Source organism: Anomalospiza imberbis, chromosome 14 (assembly GCF_031753505.1).
Source record: "Anomalospiza imberbis isolate Cuckoo-Finch-1a 21T00152 chromosome 14, ASM3175350v1, whole genome shotgun sequence".
NCBI classification, from domain to species: Eukaryota; Metazoa; Chordata; class Aves; order Passeriformes; family Viduidae; genus Anomalospiza; species Anomalospiza imberbis.
Genome location: NC_089694.1, coordinates 1216423 through 1239923, shown reverse-complemented (window position 1 = coordinate 1239923; position 23501 = coordinate 1216423).

Genomic DNA, 23501 nt, shown 5'->3' with positions numbered 1-23501 from the left:
TGTTTATTGTGCTCTTGCAATTTTTGCTTTTAGGCTGAAAGCAGAAAAATCTGCTGAAATATGGTGTAGTTTCCAGCTGAAACCAGAACAGTATTGTGATTCACATGAGAGAAGCAAATCCTTTGTGATTTCTAGGCAGAGCAGGTTCAGAAAAGCATCTGAACTCCTTCAGGATTTTCTGATCATCCAAGCCTGAGGCTTTGCTTTTCTAATTCCTCCATCCTCTGTGTGAGTTTTATTGTGAGAGTCACCAAGTGCTCCCTTTGTCCAGCTTTGCTCTCAGGTATGAACATTCATTACCTCTGAGAAGGTACCAATGCTTTGTAGGGTGAGATCTTAAAAATAGCATGGTCAAGAGGTAATGCACAAGCTCTTAATAAGCATCTGACTAAACCAACTGCTTGTTTTCTTTTCAAGCCAGGTTTTCTTTTATGGATCATCTGAGTCTCGGGAACGCGTTGCCCGTACGCCCACATGTTCATCTTCACTTCACTTAAGCCAGGACTTAAGCCAGGCTGTTGCTGCCGTGGAATTTGCCAGGTGCTCAGTGTCTGTGTGCCTGAGCAGCCTGCAGCGTTTCTGGAAGGTCTCTGTGCTGCACAACGTGCTCTCCCCTTAGGGTAGACAACAGGGAGTTTAATAGATGTCTCCTTGGATGAGCAGGACATGTCATGCTCAGACCTGGGCTGCTCACAGCTCTGTCCTTGTCACTTCCTGGCTGCTTTGCAAACATGCAAGCCCAGATAATGTGCTGAGGTGCCGTGCAGCATGTTAGTCATGCCCAGGGAGGCTCCTCTGGGAGCTCTCTCTGTGGCAGAAGACACTGCTGCAAGAATTAAAGGTGAGGTGTGAACCAAGCGCTGCCACTCTGAGGAGCTAACACAGCCCTTTCTTAAGTAAATTTCAGAACCTTAGAATGGTCTGGGTTGGAAAGCATTTTGAAGATTATCTCATTCCAAATCCTCTGCCATGGGCAGGGACACCTTCCACTATGTCAGGGTGCTCCAAGCCACATCCAAGCTGGCCATGGGCACTTCCAGGGATCCAGGGGCAACCGCAGCTGTGGCATCTCCACTGTCCCTCTCCAAACAGGACATAAAATGGATATGTGATGCTGAAATCCATTAATCTCTGTTTCTCTTATTTTTGCATGTTCTGTCAGACGCTTGATAGTTGAACTTTTCTGTCAATTTTCATCATTTTTGTTTTACATCAAAGAATGGAAGGACAAAGTTTTCTGTTCTGTGTGAGAGGATGAGGTCATGGGTAAATGAGTAAAACCAGGCCACTGAAATCTCAGTGCTCTGAGGTTTGAGGTAGCCAAAACAACAGGGACAATCTTCCAGTTGGGCAGGACACTCCCTACCACCCACCACAAATCGTGTAATTCAGGAATAAAACTCAAGATGCTTTGGACCAGATTGTGATTTGAAGTACACCTATTTAAATCTGGCATCAATCTTCCCTTCTGCTTCTGTATTAATTAATGTCCTGTGGGCTGTGTTTCGGTGGTAGGCTGCTTTGGATCCGATTCACCGGATCAGGCAATTTAGTTCTCTTTGAAGTTTCCATTGTGATTTATATTTGGATGTGCCTTCATATAACTGAGAATTAAAAGCGGGTATTTGTTGTTCTGATGCCTTTGTGATTAAATGCCTGTCTGCAGGAGCGGGGTGTCACCCAGGAAGCCCTTTCCAGTCCTGCGTTTCCCCAGCAGCAGGATCCAGCAGTGTGGCAGGAGGCAGAGCTCGCTGTGGTGCCACAGAGGAGGGTGGCACAGAGCTCGCTGTGGTGCCACAGAGCAGGGGACAGAGTTCTGAGGTTTCACTGAGATCCCTGCCGGGCACTGGGGCTGTGCAGGGCAGCCAGGGCAGTGCTGTCACCCCTGCTGCTGCCCCAGGACTGCCCTGCTGCCTGCACTTTGCTATAACCCAATTCCTCTTCTGCAGTGCCCAGCACTGAGGCACAGTCCTGGGGCAGGCAGTGAGGACAGTTTTGTGACCCTTTAAATGCAGAAGGCACTGTGCAGAAAACCAAGCACATATCTCCCAGCTACAGGCTGGACTTGGGCATTATATTCTGTATAAGCACCAGCAGCTATTTCTCTCCTGGCTGGGGCTCAATCTTCATGGAAGGAAATGGAAGGAGAAAGATTAAGTAATGCTGCAGGCACAGCTGCATCTATTTTTTCCCCCTGTGGCATCACTTTGCACTTGTTAAATGCAGAGCTTCTGCTCGCTCCTTCCCCTGCTGCACACTGCAAACACAGGACGGGCTTGGACTCTGCTCTGCACCCAGAGCAAAACAAACACTCCAACTTCTTAGCAGCCAACAAATTAAGCAAGGCAGTTAAATAGGGCCACAAATTAGCCTGTTTCACCAACTAACTGCATCTTGGGTTATTGGAGCATCCCCCATTTTACATCTGAAAAGGGGAGGCAGGCTCCCCTCCCTCAGCTCAGCATGTCCATCTCAAAGCACTCCACTAATACTTTATAAATATCACACTGGAGCCCAGACTGTGTCTGCAGTACGTTGAGGAGAGCTTTGGCTACAACCAGGACCAGGTATCACTCAGGCATGGCTCTAAGTGTGCTGGGTTTGACAGTTCTGAAAAAGAATCTATTTGGCATGTGTAGTGCATTTGGGAATTCAGCTGAACAGTCACATTCCAGCTTGTTCTCCTCACCTGCTGTCCTCCTTCTCAGCACTATTATCCCAGTACTGCTCCCAGGGACATGGCCCAGCAGCAGCAGGGTGGTTCTGAGCTCTGTGTCCCCTCTGTGCTGGTTGGGAGGAGCAAGGTCATCACTTCAACAGAAATTAGCAGCATTCATCAGGAGAAGCCCACAGAACATTTTGTTTTGTACAAGGAAAGCTTAGTGCAACCTTTCTCATGACAGACCTTTGGCTGGAGCAATGGAAGTGCTCTGGCAGTAGCTGGAAGGAGCAGTACCCTTCAGGTAGGATGATTCTGGCTCCTCCGTCAAGGAGAAACTCTCTGAGTTGCTGGCCAGGGTAAGTCTCACTTTCACCCCTTCTTTCACGCCAAAGAGTCCTTTGAGATTCCTGCCCTGATACTCACACCCTAATTCATCCTCCAGCAACCAAAGCCCAGTGAAACTGTGACACTGCTGAGAGCAGCTCTCCTGCCTTCCCTGAGCCAGCATTTTACCCCCCTGTGTTCGCAGACTCCCAAAAGATTTGCTTTACAGATGAGAGGAGCCTTTCTCTCTCTCCCCAACAGGATGTTGTATATTTTGCCATCAGACCACCACAAAAGCTCATGTGGTGCTTTGTTCTTTGCCAATTTGCTTTACCCTTGGCTGTGGGAGCTGTTGCTGTTTTACCCTGGAGAAGGGTAAACCAGAATCACAGGTCATGAGTAACGTAGCATGAGTACCTTCCCTTCTATTTACCTAGAGAATGTAGGGCTCTTTAGGTGCTAAATAATGAATATAATAAAAAAGATGCACAGCTTCAGCTGGCGAGGTGTCCCCAGGAAGAGAATTCCACCAGAGAGGCTCAGAGGATTGAGGAACACGGCACTTGGAGCGTGGCAATATTTGGGATGATTAACTGGTGCTGTAGAAGGTCGTGGCAGCAGCATAAAGAACATGCTGTGGAAAACAGTGATTCTTTTCCATAAATAAAATAGCACCATGGTCTTAAAGGAGCAGGACTTGGAAACAAGCAGAGGATGTAAATAAGTAAGCAGCGAGGGGAGTGTGAGGATATCAATCAAGAAATTAAGCCGACAGCATAAATAAGCAGGCAGCCATAGCCTGGGGGGTGGATGGAAGAACACGAAGTCAAGCAAAGATGTCAGTGCAATAGCTGAGAGAAAAGAGAGTCTGTGCTGTGAAGACAAATGGTGCAGTGGAAAGAGTCTGAGAAAGAACTTCACCTCAAATACCAAATCCCTGATAAGCAGGGCTGGCCAACACACAGATTAATAAAAGTGAAGCAGAGGTCGCAGTCGAAGAGACAGCACAGGATCCTTGCCACTGATAAAACTGCATTAGCCTCAGAAAGTGATTCTGGATGTAAGTCACTGGGTCTATATCTCAGGATATTTTTTTAAATACCACAGACTATATAGGCTGTGAGTGTGCCTAGGGAGGAATGCATTATGGATATAAAAAGTGTCAGTTATTCTTTACATTTCTAAAATCCTTCATTTTGAAAACCCATAAATGAACTGTAGGAGGGCATCTTTGAGGCAGACAGCTGTACGTTTTGATTTTGCTTTTAAGCTGTATCATTAGCAAATGCTTTTCTTTTGCAGCTAATAGACCTTGTGGGATGTTTTGGAATATAAAAATAAAAGGGGAGAGAGAGGGTCAAAATATGTGTGGTAAACTCAGTTTTGTCATTTGATGTATTCTCTTCCATAGACCATCAAACTTTCTAGCTTGTCCTGTTTGGTACTGTGAGCCCAACTTCATTCTTTATCATTAACAAAAGCTGTGGGTAATATCACCAGTGACAATTCAGGAGGTGTCTGAAAAGGTGTTCTGTGTTCTTGAGAAAGTGTGTGTGTGTGTGAGGGGACAGTTTGGGTGTGAGACTCTATCTGCAGTCAAAGAAAAAGAAAAACCCCCTCTGTAACAAAGAAAAGGTTGTTTCTTCAGGATTAAAACAGAAGCTTGCTAAGGATAACAAAAGTGAGGGTAAAGCAGGCTTGGCTGGCAGAGAACCCCCACTGCCACTGGAAGCAGAGAAGACCATTCAGAATTTGTTCAAACCTTGCTACCTCACTGAAGCACAGCTTGGTGGGTGTTGGCTCCACCACTGCCCCTCACTTTGCAGAAAAAATGTCCCTCTGTCTTTTTCCAGACCAAATTTCAACTTTTTCCTCTTCAGAGTCCCATATAATTTGAAACTCTTCTCAGAGACTCTAAAGAATGGGAGAATTATGTTCTTTCTTTAAATTTCTCCCCTTACAAATCAGTGTTTTCCTGCATTTGCTACTGGGAAAATCTTGATTAGGTCTAGTTTGAGCTGAAAAAACTTCCTGACCTTTCCGGGCTGGGCCCCGGGGTTCTCTTGCTCAGAATATAAAGCCTGCTAATATGTTGTGAGGGCACTCATTACGTCTTTAGTTCTTGGAGGAGCTGTGTGTGTTGGAGGGTGAGTGCCTTTAATCCGTGCTCTGGGGGCTCAGTGCTGCAAGGACAGCAGTCTGCTCCATTTACAGTGTTGGGTTTCAGGTTTGGGCTTTTCCCTGAAGAAAACAAAGTGAAATGATCACATTAAGTGACAGTGTGTTTGAGTTTTCCAAATCAATGCCAGCCTACCTGTTAAGGATCTCATTGTCTCCCCTTTATTTTATTTTTTTTTTCCTGTGGTCTTTCCCTCATGAACTTACATGGCATGGTTACAAATCTTCTATTCTTCTACTCTGGATTTGGTTTCCTTCTCCAAAGCATGCAGAGCTCAGTTCTCACTGGAGGATGTCTGCTGGCCCGTGCAATCCAGCTTTATGTTTGCAGCTGCCTCGTGCAAGCTGCATCCCCAAATACAGACACAAACCAAGGCAGGAGATAGGATATGACATAAATTACAGAAAACACCCGTTCAGAGATAACATTTGGAAGGAATACGAATAAGCAATCAATCACAAAGCTCAGGGGTAAGCTCTCTGGGACGCAGCTTTTCCTGCCTTCAGAGCTCTATTCACACAGCAGCAAAGCCCTTGTCCACAGTGGGATTTCTAGGCATTACTACAATACAAATAATAATAATTAAAAAATAAGGTGTTTAATTCACTGCAATTCCAAACAAACTCTGCAGAGAATTCTGTAACAGCAGAAGATAAACAACTTAAAAGGGAAGGCACTGGATGCCTGATTCTGCTTGCTCGCAGCTGTGATAAAAGCTATTACCAATTTAGAGTGGCTTATCAAAGAGGAGTATCGGGTGTATCAATAAGTAATTGGCAAAGGGAAACCAGCACTATTTATTAATTAGCACCTACCACTTGTGCACGGCTGACTTTGTTTGCAGAAGACAGCCTTAGGGCCTGCCCGAGCCCTGGCATTCAGCACTCCTGGTTTTTAGATATTGGTTTCTTGCTTTACCTGAGTGGAGTTTTTAAAGTCCAGGGTTTTTTTTTTTTTCCATTAGCAATCCCAGCTTTTTCCTGCTCTGTTTGCCACCAGGTTAGGAGTGGACGTGTGTCCACGAGCCTGGTTTTGTACTGCAGCGTTTGAACAAAGGAGCCTGAACAGAGATGGCAGCAAACCATTCACCAGGGCAGGGAGACACAGGGGGATGGATTTCAACTGCAGCAGGGTGCGTTCCGATCAGGCAAAAGGAAGGAGTTCTTTGCAAGAGAGGATGGTGCAACACTGCATTTCCAGAGAGGCGGTGGGTGCCACGCCCCGGGGAACATTCGAGGTCGGGTTGGAGGGGCCCTGAGAAGCTGCTCAGTGGAAGTGTCCCTGGCCATGGCAGGACCTTTAGGGGTCCATTCCAACGCAGACTATTCTGTGAGTGTCTGGTCTGTCCAGAGCCAGCCCAGAGCAGGCTGTCCTTGCTTGCTGGAGCAGCTGCAGGCAGCACATTCCTGGGCTGGGCCAGCGTGGGACAGAGCACCAGTCCTTGTGTCAGTCAGTGCTTGCACCATCACCAGTTCTGAGCAGGCATTAACGAGCATCTCTACACTTCTGCTGAACACAAGGATGCTTCCATGGATTTAGTCAAACAGAGGATTTATTTTTTTTATCTTTAATGAGCACTTTAATACCCCTTCTCATTGCAGTCCAGTCACTATAAGAGATGAGCTTTTTTAATAAAAACACAGTCAATTCTCCTTCAATGTTGCCAGCAAACAAAGATTGACTGTTTTTAATGTGCATTTCAATTTACAGTGCTTTTGGAGGCCATGAGGGAAATATATAGTCCTAACAGCTTAGCTTAGAGTCGTTGTTCTGTCAATACAAAATCATTATAATAAAAAACTCCTGTCGCCTCTGAACTTAAAAAATCTGGAAATAATTTGATACGTATTTTATACAAATCCATAGCTTACCTCAGTTGGAAATGGAATTGTGGTTAGCTCCATTATCATTATTGCAAACTTATGATCATAATCATGGCACCCCTGCAGAAGGAGTTCTGAAAGGCTCTGCAGCCTCTCACTGCTGACAGGGCACATTCTGTGGGAGGCTTTCGTCAAGGAAATGGATCTGGTTAATGTGCTGCTGAGCTGCTGGGGCCGGATGGAGCACCTGGGCTGTGTACCACCATGGTCTGAATGCTCTGACTGCCCTGACAGAGCAGGAGGCTCCAAGGGAAGTGACTGCCAAAGGTGGGACAGCTCACTCGGGCTGGCCAGCACACTGTGAGTCCAGGATGGAAATTTCACAGCCTCACTGGGAGGTTCCAGTGCTGGACTGGTCTTTTTTTTTTTTTTTTTTTTTTTTTTCCAAGCATCTGCTCAGAATTTTTTTAATCACAGCTCTTATCCTCTGCCTCTCGTTCTGTCCCCTCTTCTTGTGCAAGAGCCCAGCTCTGAGCTCTCTGCACTCTGCCAGGCAGCAGCTGAACAGCAGTGGAATCCTCCCCTTCTCTTTTTAACACTGGCCACACTCAGTTCTCTCAGCCTTTCCTCGTGCACCCCTACCCCAGCCCCAAAGAGAAGTGGTGCCTTCCTGTTCCCCCTTCTCACGTGTTCCAGACTCCGAGGCTTGGGGTAGAAATGGATGGTGGCACAGAATCCAGTGCCTGGAAAAGACAGTAGGGGTTGGTACAGCTCCTCATCCAGAAACTTACCTCTGTACCTGGGTGCTGCCAGGGCCAAAGGCCTCCTGCCTCTGGGGGTGGAGAGCTCGTGTCTGCTGTTCTTGGAGGTCTCTGGCAGGTGCCCAACCCCTCCAAAGAGAGTTCAGACAGGTTTGGGAGATGATGCACACAGAGCAGCAAGCGGTTTTCAGGCTGACTGGATCAGGTGATGTGAGAGGAGGGTGGTGATGACCTGCCAGTTAAAGAATGGAACAGGAGATTTTTAATGTCTTTGAAAGGTGTGCAGTGAGGAGAGTCTGGAGCAGAAAGCGAAGAGAACAAAAATCCCCTGTATTGATGAGCTCCTGGTGAAGCAGGAAACAAGGCCCTAGTAATGAACTCCTCAAAGAAATTAAGGAATTTTGAAGGCAGCATCTTTCTGTCTCCAGATTCAGCTTCACACGTGACAAATGCTTTTGCTATGAGAGCAAGCATCTGACCTTTTCCTTCCCATCTCTCCTGCAGCTGCAGTGCTCAGCCTGCTCATTAGAAGTGCCTAGGTAATAACCTTGGAATAATCCAAGGGAAAAGCCCAGAGGAAGCTGCAGCCTCTGTTCTTAACTGTGCCATTGCAGGCTGGGTGGATGGAGCAGCTGCAGTGTTCCTCTGCTCTGGGCACTTCCCACCCAGGTGAGCCAAGCTTTGGGAACCACCAGTGCAGTCCTTCTGAAAGCCCTGATGTGAACACAGCAGAGGTATTTTGGTTGACCCAGTAAAGTCTGTGAGACTGCAGATCCACAGCTTTACGTGTGGCACAAAAGGAGAAGCAAGCACATCTTCCCACCTCCTTATTCCCTGCAACGTGCAGGCATATGCTCAAAACCCAGGCTGGGTTTGAAGGGAGAGGTGCTGGCAGGAGCCTGCTGCCACCCCTGATGCTCTGTGACATCCCTGGACGCCAGCTCCTGCTGCAGGCACAGCTGCTGCTTGTTCCACCCCTGTCAACACCCCTGCTGCTGCTGCTGCTGGAGAGGCAGCTGAGCTTCCTGCTTCCCTTGTGCTGGGAATCTTCCTGAGCTGTGCTCAAGGGGGGCTTGGAGGCAGGGCTGGCTCCCAGAACGTCAGGAGCAGAGCTTTGCCACTCCCTCAGAAGGAGGAGAGCGGGATGGTAACAGTGACAGCTTTCATTGCCTCACAGGAAATCACTTGGAATCTCAGAAACACTTATTGCCTCACTTGGAATCTCAGAAACACTTATTGCCTCACTTGGAATCTCAGAAACACTTATGCACTTAACAAGTTGCTCAGCTGTAGCCAGCAGAGTACAGACTCAGGGTCCTCCCTGTTGCTTGTCCCCGGTTTTTGCAGAAGACCTGCTTTGTTTTCTTCCCTTCCCTTACTGATCTGGCTTCAGACAGAAGGAAAATCTTCCTCTAGAATTACAGAATCGTCATAAAATGGTTTGGGTTGGCAGGGACCTTAAAGATTGTCTCATTCCAACTCCCCTGCCGTGGCAGGGACACCTTCCCCTGTCCCAGGCTGCTCCCAGCCCCATCCAGCCTGGCCTGGGACACTGCAGGGATCCAGGGGCAGCCACAGCTGCTCTGGGCACCCTGTGCCAGGGCCTGCCCACCCTCACAAGGAACAATTTCTTCCTAATATTTAATCTAAACCTGCCCTCTCTCAGTTTAAAGAGGGCTGCCCCTTATCCTATAAATAAATACTTAATAGAATATTATTTTTCTTAATAATAAGTAAATGCTGCTGAGGCCATTCCCCTACTGTTCCTGATATTCAGTAATTACATTTTAATTCATGCCTCCAGATTTAATTGGCAAGTTAGGAGGTCTAGTTACAGAGCTGGAACCCAGTTGCTTTCTCTGGAGGCTGTGTCAAGGTGTGCCAGCACATCACTGACAGGAGCCAGTAGCTGGCAAAGCTGTGCACAGCCTTCAGACACACAGACGTGACTTGCAAAAGCTTCTGGATGTGGGTGTCTGCTCATTTTACAAGGCTCTTCCATAAATGATCAAGTGTTCTGTTCTGTGCTCTCCAGTAATCTGATCTTCATCTTCGGGCAGGGATATTCGTCATGAGCCACCAGCCCCACTCGTCACAAAGGCCAAAGAGAGCCAAGAGCTGCGTGGCCATTGCAGCTTCCTCCTGATGAGGAAATGCTCTCTTCCACAGCTCTGGGAAAATTCCCTGGGATACTGCCAGCTCACACAAGGTCTGGGTAATCCAGGCTGCTCAGATGGGGCTTCCAAGGAGCAGCCAGGCTGCTGAGGACCCATCTCTGGGGGATTCAGCAGGTGAATAATGGCACGTTGGTGCCACAGAAATGCAGTCTTTGCCATGACACGTAAACCCAGCCTCTGAGCACACACTGTCAAATGGTACCTGCACTTTTGACAGAGGTTGTTCCAATAAATTCCCATTTTGGTAGCCTCCTGTCACGTGTGATTCCAGAAAGAAATATGCAAAAACATCCACCAGTCTTTTCCTGGGGTCGTGTTTCCAGAGGGTTCTTCTCTTGTTGGTATTTACTGTTTTTCCTCAGACTTTTGCAGGAGGTGGAATGGAAACAATAGCAGCTTATTTGATCAAATATCACTAAGCAGTAATCATTCATTTGCCAAGCTAAAGAGTAAAAAGAGAAAATTAATGAATAGCCATGTGCTAATAAGCTGAGGTTAATTTGAATTGCCAAATGCCACAGATGAATTGATTTTGTACTTCCTACATTTTTTTCCTGTACTCTATGCTTTCCCTCTTTAAATTCCCTTGTGGCTTCAGAAGAAAAAGATGTTTTCTAGTTCCTGTCAGATGAGGTTGGATACTGCTAACATGTACCACAGCACAACTGTGTCACACTGGATGGCTGTTGAGCAGTGTCTCTAAACCTGCTCTTAGGGAAATGGCTCTTTATTTCTCAGGGATACATGGGGATGGTCAGAAAAACAAAAACCAGTTTAAATTTCTGCAGTCAACCTGAAGGACGCACAGGTCTTGTGCCTTTTGGAATTTACATTTCGAGTAATTCTGTGAAAGCACCCGAGCAAGCGATGCCCAAAACGAGGCCTGGGAAAATGCTCCAGCAATGCTATCAGTGTGCTCCAGCTCCACCTAATCCTTCTCATCATTTCTCACATGAACAGTCTCACTGCCTTCAGCTGGACTTCTCCCAGGCTGCAGGTCAGGGGTGGCACCTGAGTGTGGCTAGCAGAGCACAGCCTCTGGCTCCTTCACGTGCCCCCAGCACTTCTGTCCCTGTGTTTGACAGCCCAGCCCCTCTCCTCCCTGCTCCCCTCTCCTCACAAGAGCTGTAGCCTGGAGTAAGAAGGGAAAAGCAAAGAGCCTCTTGTGACTTGGAATGAAGAGGTGCAGTGGCAATGCCTGATGGAGATGATTATCACTTATCTCTCCTGCCAAACGTCCTCAGCTGTCGGGGTAGTTGAGCCTCTCAGCTGAACATATCATTATGACTTCTGTCCATTGGAGATCAAACCAGTGCATCCCTCCAGCTCCTCTGTGTACTTTCTTAGCCTAGGAGAGGCAAGCAAAATCATCCCTCTGCAGTGTATCTCTGTCAATAAACCGCCTGCATTTTGCATTAACAGAAACAATCCTTTGACAGTTAGGGAAGGTGATTATTACCTGGAGCCTCTTCACTCCCTACCCTGCTCCTCCAGAGTCAGCTGCATGCGTTAATTTGAGAGAGGAAAACATAACAAGAGTAGGAAGAAAGAAAACCTCATGTCACAAGAAGCTCAATTTGAGAAGTTTAACTTCCTACAGAGAGTTGAGAAGCACAAACCTGTCTACGTGCTCGCCTACACCATTAAACTTGGAATGTTTCTGAGGTGCTTGGTTTTACAGTGTGTGGTCAGTCCAGCCAGGTCCTGCTAGACTGTAGCTGGGTCCAGTGGAACTTTTAGAGATGTTTTTTTAGGACTTAAAAGACAGTAGCTGTGCTTGCTTCTTTCTGCATGGGGTATTATAACACTGGGGCTCAGCCTTGTCTTTGGAAAGTGCCTCTTCAGCTGTGAAGCTGTGTGCCTCTGTGGTGTTTAGGTCTCTGAGCTGATCCTTCTTTATGTTAGACTTGAGAAGATGTTTCATGCTCTGGTGTCATTAATACACAGCACCCTGGCTGCCCCTGGGCACCAGCACCCCCTGGTACGTTTCCAGAGGATGCACAGGTGAGGTTCCAACCTAAGTGCATCTCCTGGAGGCAAACAGGCAGCTGCAGCCTCAGGTCCCACCGAAAACCCCTCAGCAGAGCCAGGAACAAGCCTCAAGGGTCTCATTTAAAAATGGTGGGTGCTGTAAAGGGGCAGCTGTGAGTCAAGCAGAGCACAGAAGGCAAAAACAAAGAAGTTATTATGATGAGAGCTATTTTCTCTTCTGGGAATGGTAAGGAAAGGACATATCTAAACTCTGACATCAGAGAGCTCCTTGATCCTTCCATCACACGTCAGAAAGCTCCTTGATCAGCCCTGTGATTGGTACCTCAGCCTGCAGTTGTCATTTTGGGGAATGTTTCCTGTTAGTTTTCAGCTCCCCATACAGAAGAATCAGGAAGCAAACGCGTCCTGCAGCGGTGCCCTGGGGCCAGGTGTGCTGGGGCGAGGGGTGTCAGAGCTCCTTTGGGGTGGCTTTGCTGTGGACAGAGCTGCAGGTCTGTCCCAGCCCTTCCTTTCCACAGCCCTGCCAGGCTCCTGCCCTGGCCCAGCTGTCTGTGCTGGCAGCAGCTCAGCAGAGCACGAGGTGCAGCTTGGCCTTGTACCTACCCCTGTAAGGCTGTAATTTTTTGTTGTTGTTGTCCTTTTGTACCTGGTGTGTTTGGGAAAAACGCTGCTATCTTGGCAAATATCTGGACATCTTTGCTGTTAAGAGAGCAGTGATTAATGTGCTTTTTTGTTCTCTCTGATTAAATTAAAACATGCATTCTAACATGTCTTGGAGACATTTAGAATTGTCCTTGTGTAGCCCAGCTTATCAGGACACAGGAGCGGGTGCTGTCAGCAGAGCCAGCCAGGATTTTTACTGCTGTATGCCAGCCCCTGTGCTGAGGGCCAAGGGCCAGATGCCACAGCCCTGTGCTGATGCTGAGCAGGGTTTCCATGAGCTTCCCCCATCCCTGAGCCTGGGGTGGAAGCTGGGGACACGGGGGACAGGCCCAGCCCTATCTGCCACCTCGCAGAGTCCCCTCCACGTCACCCTGCCCAGCTGCACTGGAGGCTGGGCAAGGTGGCTTTGCAGATTTCTCCACATCTGTGAGCACTTGAAACAAACTTCACTGGCTTTATCTCAAATGGAGCTTTCTGCTAGTTTATCTCAAAGTGTGTTTCAGTGGGCAGGAGCAGCAGCTTTGATGCAGGAAGGAAACACATTTTCTGTGTGGAGCCCTCTCGTCCTCACGTGCTGATGGGACCCTGGGCAAAGTGTCCCCTCCATCACCAGCACTGCCCCTCCTGCCTCAGCGTGCTCCAGTGGGAGGGTTTGGGCAGGCTGTGACTGCCGAGGTCCCTGCAGCAGCTCTGCCCTCAGCCCTGCCCTGGGGCTCAGCCTGCAGAGGCTGCTCCGTGCTCACAGCAGCCCCTGATGCTCTGTCTGAAGGTCACTCTTCAGCCAGGGTGGGATCAGCTTTGGGTGCTCAGGGTCTGTTGGTCAAGGTGACCCCAGGAGTGTAAAAGTCCTCGTTTCCAGCCCGAGCAGCCAAAGGAGGAGTCTGGATGCGCAGGGTCAGCTTCTCAAGGTTGTTTATTTTCCCTTATCCAGAACATTCTCTCTCTGCCCTGCTGAGCTCTGTCCAGCAGGTCGGCCATGGCATTCTGTCTGCCCTCAGGGCAGTGTTCACATTTTATACCAAAAACTCTGTGTGCCATGGTTACAATAACGTGCCAATGTCTGTCATTTCTGTTGGACAGTGTGCCTGTACCTTAAACCAACAGAAAAGTGTCACCATCACAGCGAGACACGGAGGGCAAGGAGAAGGAGAAGAAGGCCAGGACACGCCCAAATCCCTCCATCTTGTCCCCTTGAACCCCATTCTAAAAACCCCAAAATTCCACATTTTCACCCTGTGTTAACTCAGCTACCACACTACTCAAACCCCTGTGGCTTGTAATTCCTCACACAGAGTTGACAGCTTTTCCCACGGGCTAAAATCGGAGCCACAGGTGTTTTTGACTTGGTGCCAAGGTCTCCGAGCCCCCTGCCAGGGTCTGGAGCCAGCCAGGGCAGCCAGAGGGATGTCCTGGACTCCAACACTGGATCAGCTCATCAGCTCTTTAGTCAGCTCGTTAAGTTCCATCCCTTTCTCTGGTGAATTTTAGGCAAGTGGGGCAATCTTCTTCATTTCCAGCCCCTTTTGAAGGGTCTGACACCATAAGCTAGTGCTATAGGAAAAGCTATCACTCAAAAAACCCCACAGTTTAAGGACTTGGAGGTTAGTTTTCTTGCTGTGGAACAATGATAAAATAAGTTTCGTTTGAACTTGTTGAAATAAGTTTCCCTTGCACTTTTGCCACCTTTGTGTGGGGAATAAGGACTGAACTGATGATGCATGAGTGGAACACGAAGGGTCAGGTTTTCTGTTTCTGACATTTTATCATTATGTTCATTTGAAGAAGGTGTAAGCCCATGAAGGTGCTGAAAAATGAAAAAGTTTGAATGAAAGGTCTGAAAAGCCTAAAAGGCAGGACAGTGTTTTCCATGATGTATCCAACACCTGGAAAGAGGAATGCATCCTCATGATATTGTTCTGTTGCAACTCCTTGGCAAATTCTTCCTGCATAGGAAAAAGAACTAGCAGTCCCTAAATATGATACTCAACTTGGGGGCAGTTTGGCACTTTTTTGTTTGCATCTCTTAAGTTCCCTTGACCCATCAGCCCTGGAGTCACATTAATTCATCAGCTGTGTTTTGGGGATGTAAATCTATTTGAAGTTCTGGAATGGCCACAGAAGGGCCTGGTCAGAGCTGTGGCAGGGCATTCATCAAAAAGCATCACATGAGAGATGTCTCTGATCACAGCAGTGGCCACTCAGGGTTATCACTGCTTTGGAAGCAGATGTGCAACAGAAAACTGAGGTTTTTAACAAAGGTTTTCAGGGCAGTGAGTTACCATGGCAGTTTCAGTAAGATGAAACACTGTAGGATCTTTGAGAAGGAGTCTGTTATAATTTTGTAATTCTATAGGGCGTATTGTCCAAGAATTCAAAGCACCCCATTAAGTTTCACTGCTCTATTGTAAGGTGGGTAAATATGATTAGTTCCATTATTAGGCTGGCAAAATGAGACACTGAAGTGAGATGATTCCCCCACTGTGGCATACGTACCACTGGTGTCAACTCCTCTGTGGTGCCAGCCTGCCACAGCCCAGCAAGGCAGCTGGGGGATGTCTGATGGCCCCTTTGAGCTGTTCTGCAGCCTCAGGTGCAGCTGTGTTTTCCCAGTGGTGTCTATTCCTGGTCTCTCAGAGATTCACCCCTGTAGTGAATATTTTACATATTTTACTTGATGTATCTAAAAGTGGAGTTCATTAAGCAGTCCTTAAAAAAAGCCCTAGTGCTCAGTTCATGCCTTCATTAGCGGCGCTGTGCTGTCAGCGCTTTCATCACCCCCTCACCCCACTGCATCCCTGCTCTGCTGCACTCCCATGCACTGCAGCTGTGCTGAGGCCAAGCCTGCCCTGCCCACGTGTGCTGCACTCCCCAGCGCTGACCCCGCAGTGTCCCTGTCCCCTCCAGAGCTCCTTTTGATCCCGGAGCAGCAGCAGCCGCCCTCCTGGGAGCCCTGGCACAGACAGGTACGGGCAGGGCTTCCTCCTCAGCACAGCACTCTTATTAAAAATTACCCCCATAGGCTGATTGCTGTTATTATTCTTTTTTATCCTGCTATTGTCTCCCTTAGGCCGGTCAAACAGTGAAAAGACAAACTTTAATCAGTGATTGCTTTTACACTTGTTTGTGTTCCAGGCATGCTGGGAGGTGCGAGGCTCCAGCCTGCATTCTCTGAGTGCTGCTTCCTTACATTCCCGAGATTCTTTTTGTAGTTGATTTTCTACCTTTAAAGGTGATCTGTGCTCTAAAGGAGACAACAGCCCTTTCTTAATCCTGTCCTCCATGCTAGCGTTGTTCTACCTTTGTCAAAGCATGGGGTTATCCAGGGCTGGAGATGACCTGGGCTCTCCCAGCAGTGTTTGGGATGGGGGAAGCCATGCTTAGCTGTAAAGCCAGCCTTAAAGAAATCCAGCTTTCTCTGGGAAGGGGCCAACTGCAGCCTTACATCTGAGTTCACTCCAGCTCTGAGACCTTGTCTGGCCTGTGGACACAGGGGGATCAGTGTGCTGGGGAGGCCAGCAGGGATCCCTCCAAGGCAGCCTCCTTCATCCCCTCGCAGTGCCAGCCCACCTCCCGCCTCTTGCCTCGACCTGCAGCCCAGCTGCAGCTCCACACCAGCACCCAGCAACTGGTAAAGTGCAAACGCCACCTGCAAGTGCAGCCACACAGCACAAAGTGCCAGCTCAACCCCAGAGTCATCCCCTGGGAGCACGAGCAGGGAGCCTGGTGATGGAACACCTCTGTGTGTGTGGAACAGCTCTGTGTGATGGGACACCTCTGTGTGTGTGGAACAGCTCTGTGTGATGGGACACCTCTGTGTGTGATGGAACACCTGTGTGTGTGTGGAACACCTCTGTGTGTGTGTGGAACAGCTCTGTGTGTGTGGAACACCTCTGTGTGTGTGGAACACCTGTGTGTGTGTGGAACAGCTCTGTGTGTGTGGAACACCTCTGTGTGTGTGGAACAGCTCTGTGTGATGGGACACCTCTGTGTGTGTGGAACAGCTCTGTGTGATGGGACACCTCTGTGTGTGATGGAACACCTGTGTGTGTGTGGAACACCTCTGTGTGTGTGTGGAACAGCTCTGTGTGTGTGGAACAGCTCTGTGTGTGTGGAACACCTCTGTGTGTGTGATGAACACCTCTGTGTGTGTGATGAACAGCTCTGTGTGATAAACACCTCTGTGTGTGATGGAACACCTCTGTGTCTGTGGAACACCTCTGTGTGTGATGAACACCTCTGTGTGTGTGGAACACCTCTGTGTGTGTGGAACAGCTCTGTGTGTGTGATGAACACCTCTATGTGTGTGTGGAACACCTCTGTGTGTGTGGAACACCTGTGTGTGTGTGGAACACCTCTGTGTGTGTGGAACACCTCTGTGTGTGTGGAACAGCTCTGTGTGATGGGACACCTCTGTGTGTGTGGAACAGCTCTGTGTGATGGGACACCTCTGTGTGTGATGGAACACCTGTGTGTGTGTGGAACACCTCTGTGTGTGTGTGGAACAGCTCTGTGTGTGTGGAACAGCTCTGTGTGTGTGGAACACCTCTGTGTGTGTGATGAACACCTCTGTGTGTGTGATGAACAGCTCTGTGTGATAAACACCTCTGTGTGTGATGGAACACCTCTGTGTCTGTGGAACACCTCTGTGTGTGATGAACACCTCTGTGTGTGTGGAACACCTCTGTGTGTGTGGAACAGCTCTGTGTGTGTGATGAACACCTCTATGTGTGTGTGGAACACCTCTGTTTGTGGAACACCTCTGTGGAACACCTCTGTGTGTGTGGAACACCTCTGTGTTTGTGGAACAGCTCTGTGTGATGAACACCTCTGTGTGTGATGGAACACCTCTGTGTGATGAACACCTCTGTGTGTGATGAACACCTCTGTGTTTGTGGAACAGCTCTGTGTGATGAACACCTCTGTGTGTGATGGAACACCTCTGTGTGATGAACACCTCTGTGTGATGAACACCTCTATGTGTGTCACACCTGTGTGTGTGTGTGGAACACCTCTGTGTGTGTGGAACACCTCTGTGTGATGAACACCTCTGTGTGTGTGGAACACCTCTGTGTGTGATGAACACCTCTGTGTGTGATGAACACCTCTGTGTGTGATGAACACCTCTGTGTGATGAACACCTCTGTGTGTGTGGAACACCTCTGTGTGTGATGAACACCTCTGTGTGTGATGAACACCTCTGTGTGTGTGATGAACAACTCTCTGTGCACTCTGGGCCCACACCTGCGAGGCTGCAGGGCACTCCTTGCTTTCTGTTCTTTCTCAGAAGATTGTGCACAAGGACAACAAACCATGGGTCAAACAATTTTTAATCTCTTCAATTAAAAAGCCCCCGTGCTGTTGCTGACTTCCTCCTTCAGCATGCAGACTACCCAAGGTCTCGTTTTCTCAGGCACTGTGGCGAGAAAGGCTGAAATCCCCCTGCCCTTCCAGCCCTGCTGCCAGCTCTGCAGGGCACCCATCAGCCAGGGCTGGTCTCTCCAGTCCTGGCACCCAGCAGAACAGCCCCTGGCCCTTGGTCCCTCCTGCTGTGGCATCCAGCTGACAGAGGCGTCCTGTCAATTTGGGCCCCTTTGACTATTATTTCTTATCTCCCCTTTCTTCACTGTCTTGGGATCTCCTCAATGCTGACATTTTGGTCATGTTTTTAGTGCCTGCTAAAAGGTTCTTGTTCAAACCTTCCTAATGTTTTCCTTCTCAGGTTTCTTGCAAAGGGCTCCTGTGGGAGCCCTGCTCCTCTGTGCTTCATTTCATAATCCTCCACCCTGGTTTCAAATAGAACATGGTAGATCTTGCTGATTCACCAATTAAATCGAGTGGAATAATTTGGATTATTTTAAAAATAATTTTTAACACAGTTTAAATCAGCCCAATTGATTGTTCTCTCATGTAGCCCCATTAGGCGTTTTCTGAGAGGGAAGAAAAAAGAATCATCACTTTTATTATTTTTTTCTGACTTTTGGCTTTTATGGCAGCACAGTATTTGACTCTTTGCTCCTTGTCTTGCTCTGAAACAGTTTATCAAATCTCCTTCAACAATTACTGTCTGCTCCTCTATTATTCACTTTCACTTGCTTGATTCTTTGCTATCAATCAGCTTTCTTCTCCCTTTCCAGCCTGCATTCTGTCAGCATAAAAGTCTCCTGCTTGAACTGCAGTGCAGGGTAAGAGCAGACTTAACCCTTCCCCAGGTTCCCAGCTCTCCACACCCAGTGCCAAGGCAGCCACCCGTTTTCTGTCTCCCTGCTTCAGCCTCAGCTGCTCAAGCTCTCCATCCTCTGCTCATCCTTTCCCTCCATTTGCAAGTGGGGGATTTCTGAGTCAACAAAGAGCCTTTCTGCAGTTTTTGCTCACCATCCCAGTAAAGCTGCAACTTTCACTGAAACTTAGGTGGGTGCTATAAGTTTTTAGGGCTAAAACAAAACCTACTGCAGGGCTAGAGCTTCTCACTGATTTCTGTGTGCCTCAAATGAATCTCTGTCCAAGAACTCCCCTCACCAAGAGATCTCCTCTGTAACTGGGTTGAGGTAGGACTGTGGGGAGGTTTTTGTTCCTGAAAATAAAAGCTGCCCATTCATCCTGACCACAGAAATGGATCCTGCTCCACGTTCTGCTGTTTTCTGCTCTTCTTTACTTCCAGCCCCTCTGCATCCTCCCTGCCCCAAATTTCACCATCCCTAGAGCCAGTGTTGCTCGGTGCTTTCACCTTCACGTGTTTACATCATAAAGACTCTCAGAGAAAAAGGTTTTCCTAAGTAGGAAGCAGAGCTCTGGTTTTATCATAACCATTAATAAAGCAATTAATTTGGTCTGTGCGCTGTGAAATTCGAAGACCTTTGGTAGGTCATGCTTAGAAGTACATGTCTTTTGTATTAGTGAAGTGATAAAATTCAAATAGAAATGAGAAATGTTTTCTGTTCTTTACATGGAATGTGGAAAAAGAATACGCTAGAATTTTACTGGTTTATTAAAGGAAATATGTCAGAGGGACTGTTCCTACTCTGCACTTCTGAGTGTCAGAAAAATGTGCAATATCACATTTTTTCAGTGAAAAAAGCAGGCTTAGGGTATAAAAAGACTGTTTATTTATGAAAAGTGTATAACTTTGTCCAACCCCAAGCCTCAGTCATGGAAGTGTCCTCCCCAGTGGCAGCAGGCTGGGTGCAGCAGGTAAATGCAGTGCAGGGATGGACTCTTGCACTCTCCAGGCTCTGGTGTCTGGCCCTGCTGCTCGTGTGGAGGGACTGGAGGGAGAGTGATGGTGTCTGGGCTTCCTATCAATTAGGATCAAAGCCACCTAGCTGGCTGAGATGTGCTTCCTCTGAATCCTCATTTTGGGTTTCTGTCATGCTTCTTTAATCTCCTACAAAGTTACATTTCCATAAAAAAATTTCCATTTTTCCTGCTTATTTTTGTTAAGTGGAAAGTCTCCTTAATGATGTTTTTGTGGATTCAGAAGCTCCTCATCTAGGTCAGCATTTCAGAATGCCAGTTTCCCAGTTGTTATATCACTACGCCTCAAATCCTTGATTTTAAACAATAAAAGTCTTGGAACAGTTCTTGCTTTCCTTTAATTTCTTTCCTTCTTAGAGCTGAGTTTCTCCTCTCATCATGGTCTCCATCCCAGCTTCAACTCATTTATCAATTTATAAGTCTGGCTACTTCCAGAATAGTTTTTCAGATACGTATTTTTAGATGAGAGCTGTTCCATCTTTCCAAAATGATCACTTCAAGCTCAGCCACTGGAGCTGAGACATACAATATTTAAATTATTATTTATAGTACAGGAACATGTGGAGACTTTCATTAAAGATAAGGCATTAGCCTTGTGCCTTGATGAGTAAAGGCACAGTGAGTGATGGTCCCTACTCTGAACAGTTTGCACTCTTCAGCCTGGGTGGACTTGCTGGCAGAATCGAAGGAGAAATTTAACCCAAAAATGTGTTGGCATCACTCAGGGCTGAACACAGCCCCCAGCTTTTGTCAGAGCTGCCCAGCCCTGCCTGCCCCAGCTCAGGGTTCTGCTGTTTGTGTCTCAGTGCCTGACAGGCAAGAGAGACAGCAGAATGGGGTGGATGTGGGGAACAGGGACCTGAGAGCCGACAGCAGGATGGGGAGAGTGTGAGGAACAGGGACCTGAGAGCTGACAGCAGGATGGGGTGAGTGTGAGGAACAGGGAATGGAGAGCAGGGACCTGAGAGCAGACAGCATGATGGGGTGAGTCCCAGGAACAGGGAATGGAGAGCAGACAGCAGGATGGGGTGAGTGTGAGGAACAGGGACCTGAGAGCCGACAGCAGGATGGGGAGAGTGTGAGGAACAGGGAATGGAGAGCAGACAGCAGGATGGGGTGAGTGTGAGGAACAGGGAATGGAGAGCAGACAGCAGGATGGGGTGAGTCCCAGGAACAGGGAATGGAGAGCAGACAGCAGGATGGGGTGAGTGTGAGGAACAGGGAATGGAGAGCAGGGACCTGAGAGCAGACAGCAGGATGGGGTGAGTCCCAGGAACAGGGAATGGAGAGCAGAGAGCAGGATGGGGTGAGTCCCAGGAACAGGGAATGGAGAGCAGAGAGCAGGATGGGGAGAGTCCCAGGAACAGGGAATGGAGAGCAGACAGCAGGATGGGGTGAGTCCCAGGAACAGGGACCTGGGAGCCCCTGTGAGATCTCATCCACCCATGGGAGATGCCAGGGGAGCACAGCTGGGCGCATCTGCAGGGGAGTGCAGCAGAGTGACCCTCTGAGCTCCACCATGGGCAAACACCACCTGGACATTACAGGACAGTGTACAAACATGGCCAGACAACTCCAGATTCCAGCATTTTCCCAGTCACTGTTAGATGTCCCTTTTCTCCAGAATGTCCCTAATTCTTTTGAGTTCTCAGCTGGTACCAGCTCATGATCTGTCAGGCTTCAGCAGAGCCTGGTGCATTTCTGTCCTGAAAGAAACCTTTCTACTTGGATTACCCTTTATAGCTCCAATTTTTTCACTAAGTGGTGTAAATTAGTTCTGTGTGACTTGATGGATTCTCTCCCTCCCCCTTGACAACAGTGATAAAAGATCTGACCCCTTTCTGGATGTTTCTAAAACCAAACATACAAAATCTAATTTGTTTAGGGCTGAGCTTTTAATTGCTTCACCATCACAACGTGAAACCAAATGCTTTAGCAGCCTTGGGGATTGATCGACTGATTTATAATAAGGGACTTGACCCAAGAGGGGTTATCAGCCTTGGATGTGGTAAAATAAATCTGTTTGGATTTGTCAGGATATCGGTCCAGACTTGTGTGGGGCAGGGATTTGGTCTGCAGCTCCTGAGCCCTGCTGTGGCTGCTGAAGGAATGTCCCAGTGAAATGTTCTTCAGGCTGCCCTCCTTATCAGGGCTGCACACTGCAGCACAGGAGCGAAGCTTACCAGCCAGGCCAGGCTCTGCCCTGCTCCCAGGTGCCCAAACACCAGGCTGTGCTCGCTGGCCCAACAGGAGGATGAAACCCCTGCAGGCTTGAGGGGCTTGTGCGCTTTGGTTGCTAAGAATTAGGATTGCAAAACAAACCCAATGCTTATATGCAGAGTATTCCTGGGCTTAAAGTAGCTCTAATTAATTTAGGGCTTTTTGCCCTGGCCCACAGGTCACAAGGCCTTCTTTAGCCTTTCAGAGGTAGCACTGTTTTAGCCTTCTGCATGTGCTGATTAGTATCAAGTTAGACTGATTCTTTTTTCCCCAGAGAAATCCCCCATGTTTTACTCATAAATAAAAAAGGAAAGGAAGAAGCAGTCTTGATGGTATTTGTGCAGTTTGACTTTGCCTTTAGAATAGAACTGCACACATACAGCACTTGTCGTCCCTAAAACTTACATTTTGAAAGTTCTTTGAAGATCTAAATTACAGATCTTTCATATGAAAAGTTAATGAAGGACTCTAAACAAAATAAAATAGAAATGATGACATGAAAGAGCCTTCTTATGGCTTCAATAACAAGATAAACAGTTTAATATTCCACATACTGCATTAAAAATAACAGCTGGGCTCTGTGGAGATGAATCCCCTAACTCAGCTCACAGGTTGGTGACTCTATCTCACTTGTCACCTCCCTCTGGCCCCCAGAAATGCTGAAGGCAGCCAACACCTGATCACTTTTAGCAGACACCACAAGTACTTTTAACAAACACAGAATAAAGTGCCATTACCGGCACCATTTCAGTACCCCCAAGTGACAGGCACATTCTGTACTGACAGCCTCCAGTTTTAATGAGCTATTGCTCTTTCAGACCATATTGATTGGCCTTTTTTTCCCCTCTTCCCCCAGTTCAGCAATAGGAAACAAGAACCAGCATTTCATTAAAAGGAGACTTTGTCCAGTGTTTCATATTTCATGAACACTTGTGAGTGAACACATCCCAGAAAATAACCAATTAATTCAGCCATGCCAAGACCCAGACTGAAAACTACACCACTACATTAACAGAAGCCCGGGGAGGCACAAGGTTTAACATTTCCTCCTGTATAAAGAGTTCCCAAACGTTATTTTCATCCACATCCCTGGATTCACTTCACTTTCTACCTCTCGGCTTTCCTGACAGCTTCTGCTGTGTTTGTTGTTCTGTGTGACTATTCTCCCATGCTGCTTGCAGCTCAGGGTGCTTCAGAGGCAGTCCCCGCTTTTCCGTGAGTGGTTTTTGTTATTGTTGCTTTTGACAACATCACAGATTCAAGTTAAGAGTGACCAAAAGAGCAGGGGAAGGAGTAACCTGCAATAATGATTTGCAAATCGTGCTAATTTCATAGTGGGATTCTGCTTTTTGATAGGATTTAATGCGTAATGAGCTCCTGAGACGTTATTTTTGCTTCAAAGCTTTGCTGAGTACTAGATCCTATTAAATTCTTGCAGTGAACACACCA